Consider the following 23,260-nt stretch of genomic DNA (forward strand, 5'->3'; position numbering starts at 1 on the left):
AAGGTTAGAAATGGGAAATCAAAGCAGAGGAGAATGAGAGGTGACGGAGGCACAGAAAACACCTTTGGTAAAAAAAGCAATCCCTAGAGCTAAGCAGGGAAATCATCATCAGCATTATCTATCTGTGATGACGTCTCTCTCTCTCTCTCGTGCTTTAGCAATCATCTATAGATCTTTGATAATTTTCTGTATCAACTTAACTAGGTCATGGTACTCAGATATTTGATCAAATACTGTAGATGTTCCTGTGAAGGTATCATTTAGACAAGATAAATATTTAAATCAGTAGACTGTGAGTAAAGCAGATTACCTTCCATAATGGCGGGCTTCACCCAAACAACTGAAGACTGTAAGAAAAAAAGGCTGATGTTGTCTAAGGAAGAGGAAATTCTGTCAGTAGACTATCTTTGGATTCGAGCTTTAATATTAATCTTCCCAGAATCTCCATGTGTTGATGTGACTTTGGACGTGCCAGTGTCTACAATCACATGAGCCTTAAGATAAATCACGGTCTCTTTCTCTGTTTATTTATACACAGCCTATTGTTTTTTTTTCTGGAGAACTCTATCTACCTTCTATCCATCTATCTATCTATCTTTCTATCCATCATCTATCTAAGATTTACAGCAGTCATAGAAACCTAAAAAGAATTTTGGGAAGGTGTTATTTAACATTAGAGCTAAAAAAATAAGAAGACATTTGAAACCTCTAATTTAACTATAAACACTTTTCAAGTTACGAGCAAATAGTTTTACCTATCTCAGAAGGACCTGACGTTATCAATGAATTAAAGCACAGCGTATTAAGCTAATTGTTATAGTAAACATCAAGCAAGTATCAATTGCATCATTACTATTTAAGGAAGATCCTCTTATGAATATGTACTTAAATTTATTAGAATTGTGGCTTTTATTAAGAAGGAATTAGACTTTTTTGGCTAAAAGTATATGAATGCAAGCCTTTTATCTCAGACGACTGGTTTTTTCTAAACAAGCTAGCAATTTTGTTCTTATCATCACTTACAACATTCAAATTAGACTACATAATAAAATAATCCTATAAAATAATGTATTTTATTGCAATTTCCTATTGAAGGACTATCACCTCCTGACCTTTCTCCACAAGCTTTCAGTGTCCATGACAAGTTCCTTGTAAAATGCAGCAGTTGTCTTCTCTGCCCATAGCTTAGGAGAGACTCATTAGGAAGAAGCTTTAGCCACCACATGGCTCTTTCCTGCAATTTTCATTCTCCTAGAGTCAATAATCTTCAGGTTGAGACCATACTCTTGGGAAAGCCTCTATTTCTTCCTGTGTGTACTTATCTAGACATGTGGGTCATTTTCTTGGGTGAGGAAGCTCTTCCACTAAATACTTACGAATATCTCCTCGTATGTCCTCATCTGGGAAAAGATGCAATCTCTGCATCGTAGTTCTGTGAAGGTTTTTTAGCAGCATGCCATAAATAGCTAGTTTCGCATTCGCTACTAGATCCTTCTCATGAAGTTCAGCAGCTGTTACTCATTTAAATCCACCTGGATAGCCAGTATGTGTAGACTATACTTTCTGTTCCCATTTATTTCCAGGAAATGCAATGTGCCTTGTGCCCATTATGACCACACGATCCGCATAGTCACTCAGTTGATGGTAGAAAGGTTTAATCCAATCCTTGAAGTTTATCTGATGCCCTAACAGCCAGTTTGCCAGGGGGCTGCATTTTCCCACCTAAGAGATATCAAGCCTGAGCAAAAGTGGCCCATTGCTGGAGTGCCTTAGAGAAACTCAAAATATTTCCCCACTAGCAGGATTTGTTTTATTTTTGATTTGTTTCATGCTTAATCAATATAATGTGATTGACTTAGTTCTCAGCCCTCAGACATGTAGTCCACAATTTGCACGTTATTCCTGGCACTGGTCTTTACAAACTAAAATACATACACATGTACCCACAATGACCACATCTCCCTGGCTGAAGTATACAAGAGTATTTAAAGCTCCTTGAAGAGTTAATGATAATGCTAGTGAAATGAATGTGTTTTGACTAGAAAGCATAAGAGCAAATTGAAGAACTAAAAGGATAATAGGCAACACTTACGAAAAGACATCCTCTGAGGAAAAATAATTCGAAGACTCAACTTGTCAGCAAAACTCAGTGGGGCAGATGAATGAAAAGAAACAAAATGTTATTCAGCTAGTCTTGTGCGATTTTTGATATATAAAAAGAATTTTAGTTTCTAACAGAATAAGGATGTTGCTAAAAGGTTAAGCTCACTTAATCTTTACATGCTTAGTCTTAATCCTTACATGCTCTTAATCTTTACTTGATCAAAGCATATAAAAAATGCTCAGAAAATACATGCCTCTTTTCTCCCGCCCTCCCTTCCCCCCAGTTTTGTAATTAAAAAAAAAAAAAAAGAAAGAAAAAAAGAAAATACATACCCCTTGAACAAGTGGAAGGGAGCAGTTTCAATGGCGACCTTCACCTTTCCCCCACTTCACAAAATACCTCACTATCCAAGAAGCAGTTGCAAACATTTTTAGACTATTAACTTGTTTGAAACTTTTAAAAAAGAATTTTGAAATAAGGAATGACTAAAAAGAAATATCTCTATCTGATTTTTTCCACAAGGACTTACTTCTCTATTGTCTTAATATTCAACTGGGTGTGTGGTTTATTCCCGTGGTCCTAATAGTTTCACTCATGGTTAGCTTCTTGGAGAGAACATGGAAGGAAGGTGGGGTTCAGTGATTTGATACTCCATCACGTTACTTGCTTCAATTGTTGAGAAGATCAGTTTGTGGCAAAATGTTAAAAAAATGTAGGGTAGAGGTTACAAACTGCCTTTTTCTTCTGTTAGTGTACTGAATTAAATGGTGGTCCTTTGAAGTTTCAAAAATATTTAGAATATAGTATCTTTTGTGGAAAAAATTCACACACAATTTTAAAACTATTTGCAATTGTTTAAGTTCCACAATTATTTTAAGTTCAAATCATGTTTGAAAGGTTTAATTGGTTCATGAGTCATGTTCTGTTTAGATATTTATTAGAAAGGATTTAAGACTATGTGGAAACTTTAGCATCGTTGAGTTGATGGAAGTGACAGGCTCAGGACTACGAGGGCATAAAGGGCCCCATTGTGTGATTTAGTCCAAGGCGCCTCCACTGGGCTTTTGCAGTCCTATCGGTACATGACTCCGGCAGTTGGCTCAGGCTGGCTCTCAGTCCCCACTCGCCCCATTGGCTTTGTCTTTTCGTACAAAGAACAACCCATAGATAGATCCTTGGAGTAGCCCTGACCAGCTTCATTTAGAAATGGAGAAATTAGTGTCTCATAAATGTTCTCACTGTCAGTTGGTCTCTTCACCACAAGGATCATCATTTGAACAGACTGCTTTAACCATTCACACAATTTTATTTGCACTATTTTAATGTTTACAATAGATTGATTTGTGACCAAATCAACTGGTCACATTGATGTGACCAATCACGTCAGTTGATTTTATATAACTATTATAATCAAGAGAGTAAATGAACAGAAAATGTCCATTTAGTGGTCTAGAAATTTTATTTATTTTCCTTTAATAATGTATTTCCTCAACTAATGAATTATACAAAGTCAACTGGGAACTTTTGACAACAGTAGAGTTGTTACAAACATCCATTCTGGTGTTCTAGTGAGAACATGGTACCAGTGAAGTCTGGTTTCTTTCAAACTTCATATGAGTGGATGTATGTCATTATTTTTAACAATCCTAGACAATAATTGCTTAGGCCTAGTCAGTTGGTCAAATGAAATCTTACATTATAATTGTATCACTAATTGGTAAGTTATGTTTAGTTTCACTTACAACTAATTTGTTACATAAGAGTTTGTAATTTGTTCACTACAGATAAATGAAAGTGTCTCAACGTTCTTTCTATGGTGTTCATCACAGCATAGGCTGTGCCAGGAAACAATGGATTTGTATTTACAGTTGACCCTTGAGCAAAACAGAAGTAAGAGATATCCGCTCCCCTGATACCACACGGTCAAAAATCCATGTATAACTTCTGACTCCCCAGTAGCCATTGCTAGTAGTCCACGGTCGACCTAGCTTACTGATAACAGAAACGGTCGATACATATTTTGTATCTTATATGCATTATATACTGTATTCTTACAATAAATTAAGTTAAAGAAAAGAAAATATTAATAAGAAACCCATAAGGACAATAAATTCACAGTACTGTGTCATATTTATTAAAATTGATGTGCATATAAATGGACCCATGCTGTTCAAACCTGTGCTGGTCAAGGGTCCACTGTATTTACTTTTGGTAAGAAATAAGAATGCTATACACATATATTTTTAAAAGATCAGAACATTAAACATTTTTTTTCATGATCATTTTGGTATAAAGTCATTTAGAAAGATTTTTTGGGACTGTCCTCTCAAAGAAAGCCCAAATTAGGTCTGCATTAGTAAAACACTATGCCAGACACTGAAGAGTATGGATTTTATTGATTTGATTAATCAAGCTGGATATAGAGATCCAAACTATTAACGACCCAAAAAAGCTGCAAAAAGGAACGTTATTCAAGCTGCTTCCAGTGTTTTAAAAAACCTGCTAGAAACATGTGCTCACCTGCAATGTGACCACACAGGTTAATTGAAATGTCAAGCTAATTATACCTTGATGAAAAAATATACTTGGGTATACACTCCCTGCTCGCACATTTTCTTTAATACATGGAAAAATAATACACATTTTGTTTGATGGACCAAGCAAACCAGCAAACACAATTAGCAACAAATACCCTAAGAAGGTAGATAAATAATAAGGAATAAATTGTGGGAAAACAACTGAGAATCCTTAATTAAGGTCACGTTTCAGTTTACAGGGTGTCATAATTCTCTTTGGTTATGTGAATCTCACCCAATTAGACTATTATTTTTGCTTTTATAATGTACAGACCAAAAAATTATGTAGTTTATTTGTTCACTTATGTGCTTATTTTCTAGTTAGTTTTCTCTGTGTCGGCCTCCCGCCGCTCTTCTTTGGCTATACAGCATATTAGTTTCCTGGACTTTCATAACCACATACCAGAAACTGGCTGGCTTATGTAAAAGAAATTTGATTCTCACATATCTGATGGCTAGAAGTCCAAGAACACGGTGTCAGCAAGCTTGGTTTCTTCTGAGGCTTCTCTCCTCGGCTTGTAGATATGCCCATCTTTCCTCTGTGAGCACACATCCCTGGTGTCTCTTTGTATATCCAGATTTCCTCTCATAGGGGCACATGTTAGATTGGCTCCTGACCCACCCTAATGGTCTCATTTTAATTTAGTCATCACTTTAAAGGCCCTATCTCCAAATACAGTTACATGCTGAGGTTTTAGGGGTCGTGAGTTCAACACATGAATTTTGAGAAGACACAATTCAGCCTATAACATGCAGTCCTTCTATTTTGATCAATCTACTGAATTACTTTAAAAAATTGCATTCAATAAGTATTTACTGTCTGACACACACAATCATCTGTGTGTATATTGTGTGTTATTGTGTGAGAAAGAGAGAGAAAAGAAGAAAGAGAAGAGGAGAGAGAAAGATTGTTCTTGCCTTATCTGGGAGAGGGAGACAAAGATTGAGTTCATTGAAACCTTCATAGCACCTTGTTTGTATCTTTCTGGTGACACAAAATTCCCTGCTTAGTTGACAGTTTAGATTGTGAATTTTTGAGGAGAGATGCTGTCTGACTCATTTTGTTTTTCCTAGTACTGGCTGGTACAGGGAAGACCCTCGATAAATGTTTATTGGATTGAATAAAACCTAATCTAATTTAAAGTGATAAGTAATAGGTACCGTGGCAGAGATGCAAACAAAGTGTAATGAAAACAAGAAAAGGAAGGCAAACATTCTGGCTCAGGCAGCCGAGAAGAGTTTCAAGTTAGAGGATTGTAGAGTAGCTAAGATCTCAACATGGAAGTTAAGGACTGAAGCAATCAATGATGATCACTGACAAACTAGAAGAAGTCGTCGCAGAAAGTGTGTGATTGGAATCAGAATAATGATTAGTTCACAGGAGAGACCAAGAAAAAGCAGGAGGCCCGGGGGTAAAACTGAAAAATTGTGTTGGGGCCACACACAGAGAGAGAGAGCTCTTGAATACCCAAACCAGATACTTGATTCTTATTTTTTGGATGTTGGGAGATGCGCAAATTTGGGGAGGCCTGAAAGGGCCAGATCTTAATTTTGGGAAAGTTAACCGTGACTCTGTGAGGGATAAGGGAATGGAGAAGAGGCCGGTTCTCCTGACAGGATGGATAGTAGGACATTTGGCGAGGCCAGGAGAGAGGTGATGAGGGCTAGACTAGGAAAGGGGGCTGGGGACACTGAGGAAGTGAACACAGGGGGCACCGTGGAAATGGAAGCAATGATTGGAAGAAACGGATCGGATGAGGAGAGTGAAGAGAGCGGGGAGATGATTTAAAATTCTGAAGTTTCAGACAGAGGGAACTGGGAGCCCTATCAGGAGGAGGAGCCACTCCGGGAAGAGGAGGAGTTTGAAGATGTGAAGCACTTGATCTGCCTCTGGGAACATTCAGATTGCCAAGGTCCACCTGAAAACTGGGTCTGTGGGCTTGGAGTTAAGGACACCACACAAAAGGAGAGATGGGGGGTTAGAAGGTGACCGTGAATGTGGATAAGCGGAGAAGAGCTTGTTTAGAGAGTTAAAGAAGAAATCACTGGACTTTTAAAATATTTAAAATAGTTAAGTTAGGCAATTAATCAAGCTGCGCTGTGTGCGTCTGCATGTGTTTATGGGCGTGCGTGCATACGAGTGGGTGGGAATATACGGCAGGTAATTACTACAGAGAAGGTTAAGAAGGAGCAATGGATGTGTACTTTCAGTATTTAATTTTTCACTAGGGGACACTTCAGCTACTAATTTGTAGCTTAGTCAAACCCACAGTTGAAGGTGTGAAAGACAAGAGATCCATCAGATCCATCTTCAACGTAAAGCAAGTAGACAGCCATACTGGATTCTACTGCAAGTCTATCCAGTTAGTGCTAGCTAAAATGTAAATTTTAGGTCCAACGTGCTCTAGAAATCTTGGTGTGGGGCCTAAATTCCATTATATCAGATTCATAAAATAAAAATAAAGGTAGAATTCTATTTTATGCTTATTAATAGATTCAGATTTAAGTTATCAGCATTGCTAAAATATACCTGGTGAGGGGGGAAGTAGAATGTTTACAAATGCAAAAACATTGCATATAGTAAAAAACCACTTTTGCTAAGAAACTGAAGTCAAATCCTTTGGGTTTCTTCCTTGGACAATGACTATTACTCTGCAACTAAAAATTTCCACATATGAAGGTAACTTCTTTACTGTTGAGATAGAAGTTTGTGAGGAATGCGTTATTTAATAAAGTTCATTATAATCAGACAAACTAACTTTTTTGTTACTATTATACTGGCATATGAAGGACTGTGGAAATGGTTGAGTTTTATAAAACTGCGGAAGAGTCACTACACACAGAATAGCAGGTGGGTTTCCCAAAGTGCAAAGGGACCTTAATCCTCATTCTTAAAGAATGATTAATCTTCATTTTTAAAAGGGGTTGTATGCCTTAGAAAACACACACCTGGTCTGAGGCCCGAGTTGACCAGGAGACACTTCAGCTTTCTGAGTTATTGTTTATCCATTTATAAAATGGAGGTTATAATAATAACCATCTCCTCAAGGAATGATTATAAAGATCCGATATGTTTGTGCATGAGAAAGATGATGTAATATTACAGAGGATCACTGAGTGTTAGAATTCACGTTATATGACACTGGAATTTAGTTAGTATTTTGAAACTTAAGTGAGAATACTGCTGTTTTTTTTTTTTTTCTCAAGAATACTCCCAATTTTTTAACAGATTTTATTTATTTTTTATGTATTTTATTTGACAGAGAGAGAGCTCTAGGCACAAGCAGGGGGAGTGGCAGGCAGAGGGAGCAGCAGGCAGAGGGGGAGGGAGAAGCAGACTCCCCGCTGAGTAGAGAAACCCAGGTAGGGCTCCATCCCAGGACCCTGGGACCACAAAGGCAGACACCTAACCTACTGAGCCACCCAGGTGCCCGTTTTTTTTTGTTTTTTTTTAATCCTGTTTTGTGTGTACTCCACGATTACCCCTTTTAGTTAGTGAATCAATTTTTCTGAGTTTTATCAATTTATGTAAAGAGCAACAATTTGGGGACTTGGTGAATGGTTGGAAAAGGGCACAGTGATTACAAAAGCGTAGGAATTACAGGATTTTGAAAATGTAATGATTGACTGGTTTGTGGTGGAGTGTTGCTATGACTTCAGGTGTTTATACAAGTCTGCTTTAACCTCCCAAAAAAGATGGATTTTCTCAATCTATATTTAGCATTTCTCTTCTTCCTGGCAAGGGTTTTAAAAGATTGTCACCCTCTCACTCTATTTAAAAAAAAAAAAAAAAAGATATTAGCACTTCATGTTTTGAAATGCCTTCCAGGACAGGCATCTCTCCAGGTAGAGGAAGTATTTAACTGAAAATAGTAGATGTAGTCATCCCATGCCAAGTATGTAGATTTTTGGCTAAAATGCACTTGCTTGTCTATTAAAAGTTATATTGTAATAGATATTTGATATGTGACTTTCAGCATACTGCTTTATAAATATTTAGGGGAAAAAAAACTTGACTAAGTAAGTATCCAGGGGGTAAATTTCCATGGCAAAATAAATTTCTTGGTGTAAACTTTAAAACAACTTTTAATTAAGCTTAAAAAAACCAAAACCCAAAAATACCCCTGAGGGGCGCCTGGGAGGCTCAGTGGGTTGAGCATCCAACTCTTGATTTCATCTCAGGTCATGATCTCAGGGTCATGGGATTGAGTCCCTCATTGGGCTCTGTGCTCAACGCGGAGTCCTCTTGCTGTCTCCCTCTGCTCCTCCCCTTACTCATGCTTTCTCTGAAGTGAATAAATAAAATCTTAAATAGAATAAAAAAAAATGAAAAAAACCTGAAAAAATTACTACATAATGATTTCTCTAGGTCTTAGACTGATAGAGTAAACCTTTCTTGCTTTGAAGACCAGATAATTCAGCTGGTTTTAGCATGGTGTCAAGAAAATTGAGTTGTGAGTTTAGCTCCGATAGGCCAGTTAGCTTCATAACATTATAGAATTACATGTTTGTGCCTGTTATTGCCTTCAGTTGGAACAAGGTAAGAAATGGAGACAGATGAGCAAAATCCTTTCTCTTTCACTTTCCTGGGAATCTCAACATAGCATAGTGGAAAGGAATCGTAGGTTTCATCTGTCCATGACAAGGCACATTTCAGTATGTGAATTATAACATTCCCACTAGAAGTTCAAATTTCCACTTGAAGCATTTTTAAAGACTTTTAATATCCTTGAATTTATGAGACATTAGACTTAAGGGAAATTAAGTTCTATGTAATTTAATTTTATATAGCTAAAATTATTTTACATTCATTTAAAGTGATAACTAAATAAATCATAGAACTTAATTACATATGTCAATTGTACATAATGTAGAAATTGACAAATTTGATAAGCTCATTAAAATGTAAGCCCATTTAGATAGAATTAACCAACAGCACCCCCTGAACACTGTCCCTGGAAAACATTTAATGCATAGGAAATATTTGCTCATTGATAATTTGTTTTCATGTTGATCCTTAATCTAGAAGTTGTATTCTTCTGCACAGAAAAACATTAGCCTTCCTCCCTTTATCAGGAACTGACTAAAGTGCTCTTTCCTTTGGCACAAAGAGTCATTGCCTCATCCAGAACCCAGAATGCCACGTAAACAGAGGAAGGGAACAAGTCTTGGTTAGCATGTGAAGCATGCAGCTGACATTTTACAAAGTTTCTTTGCAGAGAAACATTCCCTCCTCAGCTGTACCACACGGTGATTGAGTATACAGTTTAGGATTAGACAGTTCTGCCTCTGAATTCCAGTCTACCTCCTCCCAGCTGTGTGACGCTAGGATTGATACAGTACCCGTAAGCCTCGATGTCCTCAACCACACAGTGATAGTACAAAGATTTGTCTTGCAAGATTCCATAAAGGTGATATGAGACAGTAGATGTAATATATTTAACACTGATTGGCCAAGTTCTGGTTATCTTGCTCTTAAGCATAGGAAACAAAGAGGTTTGCTGGAGGGGAGGGAGTGTAAGGGATGGGGTAACTGGGTGATGGACGTAAGCAGGGTCGTGATGGAATGGATATTATATAAGACTGATGAACCACTGACCTCTATTTCTGAAACCAGTAATACATTATATATTAATTGAATTTAAATACAAATAAATAAAAAAAAGTTCAGTTTATCTTATAAAATGCCAAGAAATTTCACACAAAGAACTCTTTAGGATGCTTATATACAGATAGCTGAACTAGATGTACGCTACTGACCTCTGTACCTTTAAGAATGAGAAACCTAATGAGCAGCATAAGTAGCTTAAAGACCCTCCATTTGGAGTCAGGTATGCCTGAGTTTGGGTTCTAGATTTCCTACTTAAAAAGTTAAACGATATTCTTAAATTCTGTGAGATTTTTCTTTTCCCATCAATAAGCCAAATATAACTACCTACAAGGGTGGTTGTGAGATCAGCAAATGCGATATTATCTTAGAGGAGGTTTTCTTGGAGTAGGATGTCTGGCCGTGCTGGAACATTGGAAAATGTTTGATAGAGGAATAAAAGAGGGCAAGTGTAGAATGACTTCCACTGGAAAAGATTATCAATGGACATCACTTATATTTACAAAAAGTAGGTAATTCACAAAGATCGTAACGCATTATTTCAGTTTGGGAATAATTCTTTGCACTGTTAAAAATTATACTTCCTTATGATGTTGCCAAATTTTTATCTCCTTTGTATTTTAGGAAAAACTGTAAAACCTTCTTTACATATTATAAACTGACTTCAGCTAGGACTACTTTTACATGATTTAGCCTACGCTTATAATATATATATTTATATATATATTATAATATATATATACGTTTATAATATATATATATATATATATACATATCACAGATATATCACTGCATCTTCACAGTGCTTTGTAAATCATTAATTTGTTGAAACTCCTGCTGTGTTTATTAAGCTTTGCTGAGAATAGCCGTGGTTCCCTTAACATTGTATTTTGTCAACATTTGCTTTTATGATGTTCTTGATGTGATATGATAGGGGTTATTTTTAGAAACAAGAAAGTTTTTTTTTTTTAACCTAGGAGTTCACAAATTACATGTACCCTTCACCCAATACAAACAACTACATAGATTGCTGTGTAAATGGACCTCTCACATGAATTTTTTAAAAGATTTTTAAAGTTTATTTTATTTATTTATTTGACATCAAGAGAGAGAGAGAGATCACAAGTTGGCAGAGAGGCAGGTGGAGAGAGGGTGAAGCAGGCTCCCTGCTGAGCAGAGAGCCCGATGCGGGGCTCTATCCCAGGTCTCCGAGATCATGACCTCAGATGAAGGAAGAGGCTTTAACCCACTGAGCCACCCCCCAGATGAATTTTTATTAAGAACTCTGTCTTCTCTGGGTGTTGTTGATCCACTAAAAATTACAGAACTGCTTATACTCTGTTTTAACCTAGAAACAACTTTTTAGCCAGCCTACCAAATTGTGATTTTTGTGACTATTTTAAAGAATAAATGACTTTTGTATATTGTGGTTTAATAATTTACTTCTGTTAACAGGAGCCAGTTAAGTTGCAGGAAGTTTTGGTACCAGCATGTGTTGAATTATTTTTTCTTCAGAGTATAAAACTTCTCTAAAGAAGAAAGAGGTTAGCTATGGACATAGTGAGTGGGAAATTTCATGGAAGAATGATTTATAGTTAATATTAAGGTATAAGTGTCATAGCAAATTCGTATAGGGCCAGGCAGGTAACATAAATGAGGTTAGTAGAAAGAGTCAGGAACTATAAGATAACTACAGCTGTGGGGACTGACTACAGTGATGTGGAAACTGTTTTACCAGACCAAACAAATCACTTATGAGAGCTTCATGTGTTTTATTTTTTGAGATGTTTGTTGTCTTACAGGATGGGTCATGTGTGAGTAGGAAAGTGGAGAAGGTAACTTGTAAGCCTGGGAGTTCATGTAAAAAAAGAAAAATAGCCTGGTGGCTGGGGATGGCCTTTAGGAGTAAGCCTCGATTCTAGCAGTAGTGCTCAAGTCAGGGTGGTTTTCTGACTCCGGGATATCTGGTAATGTTTGTAGACATTTTTGCTTACCCCAGCTGGAGGAGGGTCCTCCTAGCATTTCATGGGTATGTGTTGAACATTGTATAATGCACACCCCTCATGACAGAGAATTATCTGGGCCAAAATGTCAAAGGTGCCAAGGTTGAGAAACCCTGCTCTAGATGAATGTGTGTGTTAGGGAACAAGGAATGGTATATTAGGTGTTCTGCAACTTATTGTTAAGTACTTCAGCATAGAAGGTGTAAATTTAGTCTAAGGTCCATTAGTTAACATTTAAGGTATTTTAGAAATATATACTCCAGAAGTGGTTTGTCAATATATGAAAGATATAATGCAATGGCCCCAAATTTAGAGCCCCAGGCAGGCAGAGAAATTCACTATCTTTATTTCAATTAATATCAGTTGCTTTATTAATTAGTATAATGGATATTAGAGATTATTTTTTAGTTCACAAAATGAGGATGTATCAGCCTCAAAATTTTATAGAGTCATGGCAGCCAATATATAAAGAAGGCATGAGGATCTAGTGAGTCCAGGAGAACACATGCTTTGGAAAGTCCCTGTAGGCTTAGGATTCTGAACCTGTCCTCTATCAGTTGTTCAGCAGAGGATATTGTTGCCTGACTCAGACCAGAAGGTTAATTGAATCTTGCCATTAAAATAGAGTAGAGGGTGAGGAGATGGGGCGATGTTGGTTGAAGGGTACAAACTTCCAGCTATAAGATGAATAAGTTGGGAAGGTCTGATGTATAGGATGGCAATGATAATTAATCATACTGTATTATATACTTTAAAGTGGCCGAGAGAATCAATCTTTTTTTTTTTTTTAAGATTTTATTTATTTATTTGACAGACAGAGACCACAGGTAGGCAGAGAGGCCAGCAGAGAGAGAGGAAAGGAAGCAGGCCCCCTGTTGAGCAGAGAGCCCAATGCGGGACTCGATCCCAGGACCCTGGGATCATGACCTGAATTGAAGGCAGAGGCTTAACCCAGGTGAAGGCTGAGCCACCCAGGTGCCCTGAGAATCAATCTTAAATGTCCTCACCACACTCACAAAAATGGTATTTAGGGGATGTGGTGGAGGTGTTAGTGCTATGGTGGTAATAACTTTGCAATATATAAATGTACTAGATCAACACGTTATACCCAAACTTACACAATGTTTAATGTCATTTATAACTGAGTAAGGCTGGGGAAGAAATAGAATAGCACAGAATCTGATTCAGGGAAATTTTCCATACAGAACACGGTTGGAACACCAGAAAGAATGCAGAGATGGGCCTTCATGAGCTTTCAAAGCAGGTGATAGGGCTGTTTCAGGGTCAAATGCCTATTTGCCTAAGTAGTAGAACCAACTCTCAATCTTGCTTTCATTTTGAGGTACTAGGAGTGTATATAGGTCTATAGGCTTTGTCTTTCTCTGACCATTGGTTCCAACTAAAAATTACCAAAAGAAAACCCTCACTGTGAGTTAAGAATCGGTCTAGGTTGGGTTAGTAGAGTCAAGTTACAGAAAACCTTGAAAGTGAGGCACAAGAATGTGTACAAGCTAGAAACTTCATGGGGTGAGCAGTTGAGAAGAGAGGATGATTAATTACTAATGTCTGAGATGAATAAAAAGAAAAACATCAATGGAAAAAAAACTGGCAGGAAAGCTATTAAAATAATAAGATGTGGGGTGTGAAGTAATGAGGGTCAAGATTTTTTTGGATTCAGCAACATTCAAGGAAAGACAAAATTGGAGAGCCATGTTGAAGGCATGAATAATAATCACAGCTAAAATTCATAGTTATCTGTTTTTTGATTACTGTGCTAACAACCCCTTTTCATGCATTATCTTACTTAAGCCTCAGAAGAGCTCTACAAGGGAGATATTATTAGTAACCCCCTCTTATAGGCGAGGAAAGTCAAACTCAAGATTTTGAGTGGCTTAGGTTCACAGTATTAGTAAATGGTGGGACAGAACATTTGGAGACAGATTAATGCAGGCTTGCCTGGTGGGTCTGGTGTGATGGCGATTTCCAAAATGGGTATGATGGAGATGAAGCCAATTTTAGTGGGGGAGGAAGAAGGGCACGAGTGGGCCTGCCAGATTGGAGAGGGCAGAATGTGGTGGGAGTTGTTGGCTCATGGATGACCTGCCCAGAGCATCTGTCAAAGCAGAGCCAAATAGAGCCAAAGCAATAATTTCATGAAATTAAATTGTCTTATTTTCCTGGATTTGAGTTTCTTGAGTAGATTTATTTAACTTTTAGTGCTTCAGTAATTCTAGATTTCAACTGCCAGTGAGATTTGCTTTCCTGTGTGGACCGTATAGGAATTAAGCCCTCTGGACTCCAAAGACTTCTATCAAGAAAACCACTTAGGTATGATTCTTAAACATGCATTCCTGATATTCAGTCCTGATAATATGCAACATTTATGAAATCTAAAAACTATAAGTTTCTATAGATTTTAATCCCAGACAGTTTGGGTTAACTACAGCTAATAGTTTTTAGATTACAGGGTTGATCAAGCTTCTATTCCTTGCCTTATGCATGCCTTCCCAAAATCAGAAGGTGAGGCAGGGTCTTCCTTAGAATTTTGTGAAGACTGTTGCAGCTCCTAGCTGGAGCTTTAAAGTAGCTGGGGCAAAAATCAAATGAAATAATTTAATCTACAGATTATAGTGATCTGTAGTGACCTATAGATTCCAAAGCCACAATGGAAAGATAAACTATTCCCTCCTGTCTTTCATGATCAAGGGCAGGCACTGAAAAGCCAGTGGACATTCTCAAAGATCCTTCTTGTCATATTTTACAGACCCTTCAAGACAATTTATAAGATGACATTTTCTTATAATGTCCTCATTAATGAATTTGTTCTGATATTTACTTCCCTAACAACTTACACTTCTTCAAAAGATTCGTTCCATGTGATTTCATATTCAGAGCTTTTTTTTTTTTTTTTTTTTTTTGCTAGAGTAGAAGCTTCTTGAAGGCAGGGAACTTGTCGTGTTCACAGCTATATCTTTAGTGCCTACATTAACATTTGACATACTGCAAGAGGTGAGAAATGAATTAATTCTCAGTTCCAGTGTTATGTGATACTGGGACCAAGCAAAAATGTGTGTTTTTTGCTTTGCTCTAGGCAGCTAGGACCACAAACTACTTAAAACAGTTGACATATAGGAATGGATAGGTTGCTCCTTAGGACTGTTTTGGAAAAATAGCTTGCTTACCTTATTCATTTTAAGACCTCAATTTTACTGGGACCACCAATCCAAAATTGTCAGTAACTCTTCCCAATCCCCACTGGTTCTCTGCTTTTCAAGAACTACCTTAAAATCATTCAGCATGCATCTTATAAGCTTGTAACAGATATAATCTATAATCCTATAAATATCCTTCCCTAATTTTCTACCTTTGAAGATCTTAAGACTGCAAATGTGGTGTTCTTGCTTGCTGCAGTAAGTTTAGGAAACGTCTCTTTTTTTGATCAATAGGTATTTTTTATTGTCTTCATAGGGGTTTTTGTTGGAAGTAACAAATTCTTGTTAAACAAGTGAGTGGGCAGGAGATAACAAATTGATTTCTAATTAATTTATGTGGACACCAAAGTTTCATTAAAGTAAGTAGACTAGATTCAAGCCACTCTACTCTTTCTTTTTGCAAAGCACAATTTGCACGTGGCTCTTTTGAGATTTCTTTCTTCCTTCAAGATTGCCTTGAGGTTGCTTAAGCCTGAGTCAGCCTGTGTTACATGGGGCGGGGGTGTAGAAGGGGGATAAAGTATGTTTGTACCATGTGCATCATCTTGACTACCTCCTTTAAGGAGTGAACCTAGACTTGGGGGTTAAGTCTACTAGTATTTCACCAGTTTTTATGGGAAACATAAGATAGAGAGGAGTTCATGTGTCCAAATGAGAATATGAAATAGAGAATATGAGAATATGGTGAGGAGGAAATACAATCGAGACTCTGGTGGGTGCATTCTCACCAGGGGTGATATTGCCCTCAAGGGGTAAAAATTGGTTCTTGGAGGATCAAAAAAAATCTCAGAAATTATCATGGTTTGTGGTCTTCTAAGGAGCATTGGTACATAACCAGATATAACCAGATATGTGTGATTTATCAACATTTCATAAAGAAGGGGTAAAAATTGGTTCTTGGAGGATCAAAAAAAATCTCAGAAATTATGGTTTGTGGTCTTCTAAAGAGCAATGGTACATAACCAGATATAACCAGATATGTGTGATTTATCAACATTTCATAAAGAAGGGGCAATTGGCAAAACAAAGATGTCTAAAAAGGCTGCTTAGGGGGATGAAAAGAGAAAAAAGGTTGAGAAATAACTGCTCGAGTGATCATTTCTTCTAGATGGCCATGATTGAAAACTCTTCACATTCAGTTCAAATATTTCAAATCTAATATTGGGTCTGGTGCAATTATGCATGGACACACAAAAAGGAATTTGGTTGTTAAAAAAACTGAACATGTTTTAAAAAAGAATTATTTTTTTAAAAAAGATTTTATTTATTTATTTAACAGACAGAAATCACAAGTAGGCAGAGAGGCGGGGGTGGGGGGAGTGGGAAGCAGGCTCCCCACCAAGCAGAAAGCCCAATGTGGGGCTCTATTCCAGGACTCTGGGATCATGACTTGAACCGAAAGCAGAGGCTTTAACCCACTGAGTCACCCAGATGCCCCTAAAAAGATACTCTTTAGTAGAAAGAAAGAATGTACATATAATAGCTGGGATTTCTTAGTATCTCCATAGGTTTGGCTATATACATTGTTAAGTTATAAACTTCAGTGTGCGTGTGTGAGAGAGAGAGAGCTATTATATATAATAGCTGGGATTTCTTAGTATCTCCATAGGTTTGGTTATATACGTTGTTAAGTTATAAACTTCAGTGTGTGTGTGAGAGAGAGAGAGAGAAAGAGACAGAGAAAGAGATGTCAACTTTTCTAAGACAGAAGGCTCTGAAAACTTAGCAGACTCACCTGACCTTAATGATGGGTCTGGTAACATGAAATTCACAGAAATTTTTTTGGTAAAGAGATTAACCTGGATATACCAATACTTTGGCAGATTGTAGAGAAAGTTACCGATGAAGTAAGTCATTAGAGACCATGGTTTTCTTTCCCTGGGAAAAATAACAGGCCCCAATATTTACTGTATTCTAACGTATTAGCAAGATGTACCCATGAAAACGAATCAATCCCAACTGCTGGAGAGCAAATAATTACCATGTCTCATTACACTATTCATCCTGTTGGTGACCAGAAAGTCTTGATCATGGGGTCTCTGTGTGCTACTTGACTGCATTTAATTTGGATTATAGTCAGAAAATGCTCAAATATTCTTAATACATTTAATGGCAAAAAATGCTGGTCTGCACTTATTGACATAGGATCTACTCATTTCTTTCTAAATAATTAAGTTCCAGGAAATATGAGGTACTAAAATAAATACCATCTACATAAATGTATTTTACTGATAAAATTATCCTGAAAAGTGGTCCTTCAAGCACCTTGACATTGTGTGGGTATGATATGGGACTTAGTCTATCATGTGATCAAGATCATAATAAACTGAGTTTTTATGAGGTTATTTTCTTTTTTGCAGAATCCCAGACATAGATTATTATTTTAAACAATGTAAACTAATAGACCTATATTTGTCTCTCTTTCAATTTGTAAAGTAACAATTATTGTGTTTCATATCTCTAGATAACAGTATTAAATGCTCACACTCTAGGCTATAGGAATATGGCTATATTTTTCCATTTGCATAAAATAAAAAAATTCACAATATGAAAAAAACATGATTGTGAACATTTATTGAAGGCCTATAGTAGGCCCGTCAGTTTATCAGATACATGTGTTACTGAGAATAATATAACCACGACAACTCCGTGAAGTAACTTTTATCCACTAATAATCCTTTTTTTTTTTTAAAGACTATATTTGGGGGTCACTCTTATGCTTACAACAAAACTAGATGAAGATTAGATAGGTGTGGTGGTGGTTGCTGGTGTGCCTTGTAGTCCATGCCAAGGATTTTGAATTTTTTCCTCAAGTGCAACTGAGATCATTAGAGAACTTTGAGGAGGGATGTAACACAGCACATTTTCAAATGAACACTCTGGCCTGCGTGTGTGTGTGTGTGTGTGTGTGTGTGTGTGTTGGGGAAAGTAGTTTAGAATGGCGAGGTAGAAGCTGGAAGGCCAATTAGGAGTCTATTGCAATAGTCCAGGCACAATATGGCAGAGGCTTGGAGTAGCTCAAAGTAGTGAAGGTAATGAGTAGTGACAGACTTCAGGATACATTTCAAAGGAAAGAAGCTGGGATTGACTGATGCATTACATAGGGGATGTGACAGAAAAAGCAGGTTCAGGAGGATTCCAGGGTTTGGCCTAAATTTTTGTGATTTATGCCTTGCATTGACAACGGTTGCTGTGAACATTAAGTGAGAGAGAGAGGTGATGTTCTAACCTTGGGTGATCATGGAGGACTTTGGGAAAACATGGTAGGATTTGAACTGGATATTGAGAGGCAAGATTTGTTTAAAGTCAAAAGGAAGGGGACAGAAATTGCAGGCTGGTGAAATATAACAGGGAAACATGCAGAACTTGGAAGAGGCAATGATGCTTCCTGAAATGAGGAAAACTGAGGATGGATAGACTTTGGAGGAAGATCAAGAATTTGCTTTTGGATATATTAGGTTTGGGAGTTCTTATTGGAACCCAAACTATTTACAGTTCCTCAAACATTTCATGCTCTTTTTATTTGTAAGAGTTGTTTGTCAGAAGCAGTAAACCAAGAACAGATAGTACTGTGCTCAAGGTACTTTATAATCTCTTTGTCTTTATTTTCTTTACTTATGATTCACATGCAAATGATTTCACCAATTCCAGATCCTATTAAGAAGTTGTTAAAAAAAAACACTTTTCTTTCTCACAGTGATTTAGTTGACAATGATTCTTTTACTTCATGTTGTACTCTTAAACTGCCTGGTTGTTTTTCAGAATTATCACTAGCTCTGATATTTAGAAATCATTGTCAACTATTTATAAAATATTTAGAAATTCTTGTCTACTATTTATCATTATTTATTGTAGAGTTCTGGTTCGTTATGTTTTCTATTCACATGATTTAGTTTTTCCCCCTGGAAATTTATATTACTTCATTAAAGCCGTGAAGCAATTTCAACATCATCTACTTCGTACTTAAGGCGTCTATTTCAGAGTGCTTTTTTTGGGGGATACAAATACTTGAATGGAGATTTGTTACTGAAAAGGAATGGTTTTCCTAACACAATGACATTAAGAAGTAGGTAATAATATTTTGTCTACTTGGTACAGGATGTGTTTCCTAAATTTAGCGTAAAGGATAAAACTGAGTTCTGATTTTTCTACTTATGTCTGTGTGGATTGAATAAATTACTTAACAACTCCACAGTCTCAGTTTTACCTTCTGTACAGTAAAGGTAATAGTGGAACCAAACTCATAAGCTTGTCGTGAGAATTACAGGAGATAATATGTATGCAGTGATTGGCACAGCACCTGGCACATAGTAAATGCTTAATAAATTATATTATTACTATTATGATGATCATCATGACCAAAGGATAAGATATGATATCAAATGTATTTTACGCATTTACTCCTTGCACACCATTGATGTGGTTTTTGGTGGATATAGAGGTGGAGAACATAGTTATCTCTAAAATTTTATAACCTAGTTGCAGAAATAGAGTACTAGTCTTGAAAAAACATAATAATAAAATATTAAAAAATAGTTTGAGTAGTTCAAGAGAAAAATTATGACAAAATAACACAAGATTTATGACCCATGGATTTCTTGATAATTGTTGCTGTGGGCATTTAGAGAGAGAGATGGGATTCGAATAAGGTATTGAGGAAGAACAGGAATAATTTAAAGCAAAGAGAAAGGGGGCAGAAATCTCAGGTAGGTGGAATTTAACAGGAAAAGGGTAAAACTGGGAAAAGGCAAGCATGTGTATAAAAACAGTGTTTGTAAGGGTGCTATGATTCCTATTCAGTAAAGCAGATTTTTTTGATGAGTCATTTCCCCACAGTTCTATCAGCAAAACAAAGTCTAAAAACTAGAAAGGTGAATAAATGGATATAACTCACAGGAAATAAACTTGAATAAAAAAATTTCCATACTAAAGATAAAAAGTTTAGAAAACTTCAGGAAAGTGAGATTCCAAGCACTCCTTATTCAAAATTTAAAAAAAAATTTTTTTTTTTCTAATGGCATAACTAGGATGCCTGGCTTTTCAAGACAACCATTTGAAAGTAGAGAAAAGTCCATGCTTGCAAATAAAAACTTTTTTAAGACTTTTGTTATTGCTACAAGTTTCAGGTCTTTATTTTACAATTCAAAGGTCAAGACTGACCATTTGCTTTCTGTGCCCTTTCTAAGTGCTCCTTTGAGCTACTGTTTGTTGCTCACAAAATAGGGCAGGGTCATAGAAATGCAAGTAAAACATCTTGGTTAATATCTCACTTTTTTTTTTTTTTTTTTTTTTTTTTAGTGCTGCAAATGCTACCTAGGATTGAGGGTCAGATTGATTGAAATATAAAAATAATAAAAATAAAATACTTGGTGATATTTAATGTAAGCAATGAATTTCCATATCTGGAACATATAAAATTAAATGTGCATATTTTAATGATTAGAAGTTCTGCATAAGAGAACGGGTGTTAGAAGGCTGTGACTTTAAAGGGATGACAAATGATTAAGCTTTGGTCTTGTAATTTGGAATTTATGAGGCAAGTAAAGGAAAAGTGCATTACGTGTGCGGGAAATGACACCATGGAGAGAAGGTGCGTGGATTTGAAGGGCTTGTAAGCAGTTTGTAATGGCTGGAGCACACTCTGTGTGTGTGTGTGTGTGTGTGTGTGTGTGTGTGTGTGCGGTGGGGGGATGGATGTGAGAGAGACAGACGGACAGAGCCAGGGCAAGAAAGCATGAGAGAGCAAGTAGATGATGAAACTGGAAAGGTTAACTACAGTAAAAGGTTGGAAGAGACCTGTATCACGGTAGGGACAGTGAGGGATTACTGGAGAACTGAATCAGATTTGCTGGGTAGTGTTATGGACGGGAGTCACCTCACACAGAAGGGTGTTTCTATCTTTTAGAAGAAAACTCATAATCCATGCAAGAATGGTGGCAATAAGAACTCAGGGAGCCACCAAGATGGAAAATGAAGACAGCTTCATGAGATAATTAAAGCAGAGCAGACAAAACTTGGTTGTTAACTGGTGTTGGGGGCTGTGGGAAAGGGACGAATCTTGGATGACTTCCTGGGTTCTGACTAAGGTGTCTGGGTAGCAAATATTTAAATATTAAGTGTGTTTTAAACGATTTGCCAGGGGGCACCTGGGTGGCTCAGTGGGTTAGAGCCTCTGCCTTTGGCTCAGGTCATGATCCCAGGGTCCTGGGATCGAGCCCCGCATCGGGCTCTCTGCTCAGTGGGGGGTCTGCTTCCTCCTCTCTCTCTGCTTGCCTCTCTGCCTACTTGTGATCTCTGTCTGTCAAATAAATAAATAAAATCTTTAAAAAAAATAAACAATTTGCCAGGCTGACAGATTCTTGGCACATAAAGGTAACTGAGAGTTTAATGGAAGGGTAGGCAACTGAACATGCAATTGTATTACAGGTGATAAGTGGTGCCATCCATTCTGAGAAAGAATACAGGAAGGAAAGGAAGCAGAGATGAATTACAAGAAGAAACAATGCATTCAGTTCCAAATGCAAAAAATTGAGAGAGCTCTGGAATGCCATAGGGGTTCCGGGGGTTTTGCTGAGAGGCAGCCAGGGCTGGAGAAACAGGAATCAACAAGAATCACAAAGACCTGGGCTTGGACTGTCATGGGGGATCCGTCCCTTGTTCAGTTTGTGATTTCAGGGAAGTAATGATTTCTTCATCTGAAAAATGGGATTCACTTTTATGAGTCATCAAGGATGAGTGATGATACCAGGGTACACCATCACTATGGTACACCATAAGTGGTCCCCAAATGTGGTGGCATTGCATAGAGAAGGTCTGGAGCTGAGTAAGAGATGTAGGCTGGGGAAACATACGTGATCGATGATGCTCGAGTTGGGGAGGAAACTGATCTAGACATGGTGAGCTTAGTAAGAGGTGCCTCGATGAGTTCTCGGCATCTTTCTCTTATCTGAGTGATCATTCATCTCAGAATATTCAGATTATTCACTTCAGTTTCTCTGAAGGATTTGGGAGTGCATTACATGTGCAGGAAATGACACCATGTCTTCTCCGTGAGAAAAATGCATTACAGGTTAGGGAGTTACTGAAGACAGTAATGTCTTTTAAAATTAGGTCTTGGGCACCTGGGTGGCTCAGTTGGTCAAGCGACTGCCTTCAGCTCAGGTCATGATCCTGGAGGCCCAGGATCCAGTCCCACATCGGGCTCCCTGCTCAGCAGGGAGTCTGCTTCTCCCTCTGACCCTCTCCCCTCTCATGCCCTCTCTCTTTCTTTCCTTCAAGTAAATAAACAAAATCTTTAACAAAAATAAAATAAAATTAGGTCTTTATGATTTTTTTTTCTTAAAGTACACATTGCAATAGCCATTGCTTATTTCACAGAAAGAATTGTATTGCGTACTGTATTGCGTATCTTTAGGATGGATGTCTGCAGCCATCATTATGGTGTCCTTTGAAGGATGACAAGAGCCCATTTGAGATCCCTCAAGGAGACCAGTCATTACTTAGCCACAGGAGAGTCCCCTCAATGTCAGAGGCTGATTTGCAAGCATGTGACTGAGAATAGTTGCAGTTTTGGCCTTTAATAAGCAAAACTTCATTTGATTTATGGGAAGAGCATGGATGTGAGCTAGAAAGTTCTTAATTTTACTGCTGGCTTTGTTTCTTGGTTTCTTGTTCCTTAAGTGAACTGAGACAGGTTTTTAATCTCTCTGAACCTCAGCTTTGTCAAGGTTAAAATGTAGTTAATAATAACTTCTTTG

At 37.3% G+C, this 23,260-nt stretch overlaps 1 pseudogene; it reads right to left on the bottom strand.

Annotated features, from left to right (window-relative positions):
• Positions 1-1,257: 1,257 nt before the first annotated feature.
• On the bottom strand, positions 1,258-3,374 carry LOC131814461 (large ribosomal subunit protein uL13m-like; annotated as a pseudogene).
• Positions 3,375-23,260: the final 19,886 nt, after the last annotated feature.

This window comes from Mustela lutreola, chromosome 14 (assembly GCF_030435805.1).
Source record: "Mustela lutreola isolate mMusLut2 chromosome 14, mMusLut2.pri, whole genome shotgun sequence".
Classification (NCBI taxonomy): Eukaryota; Metazoa; Chordata; class Mammalia; order Carnivora; family Mustelidae; genus Mustela; species Mustela lutreola.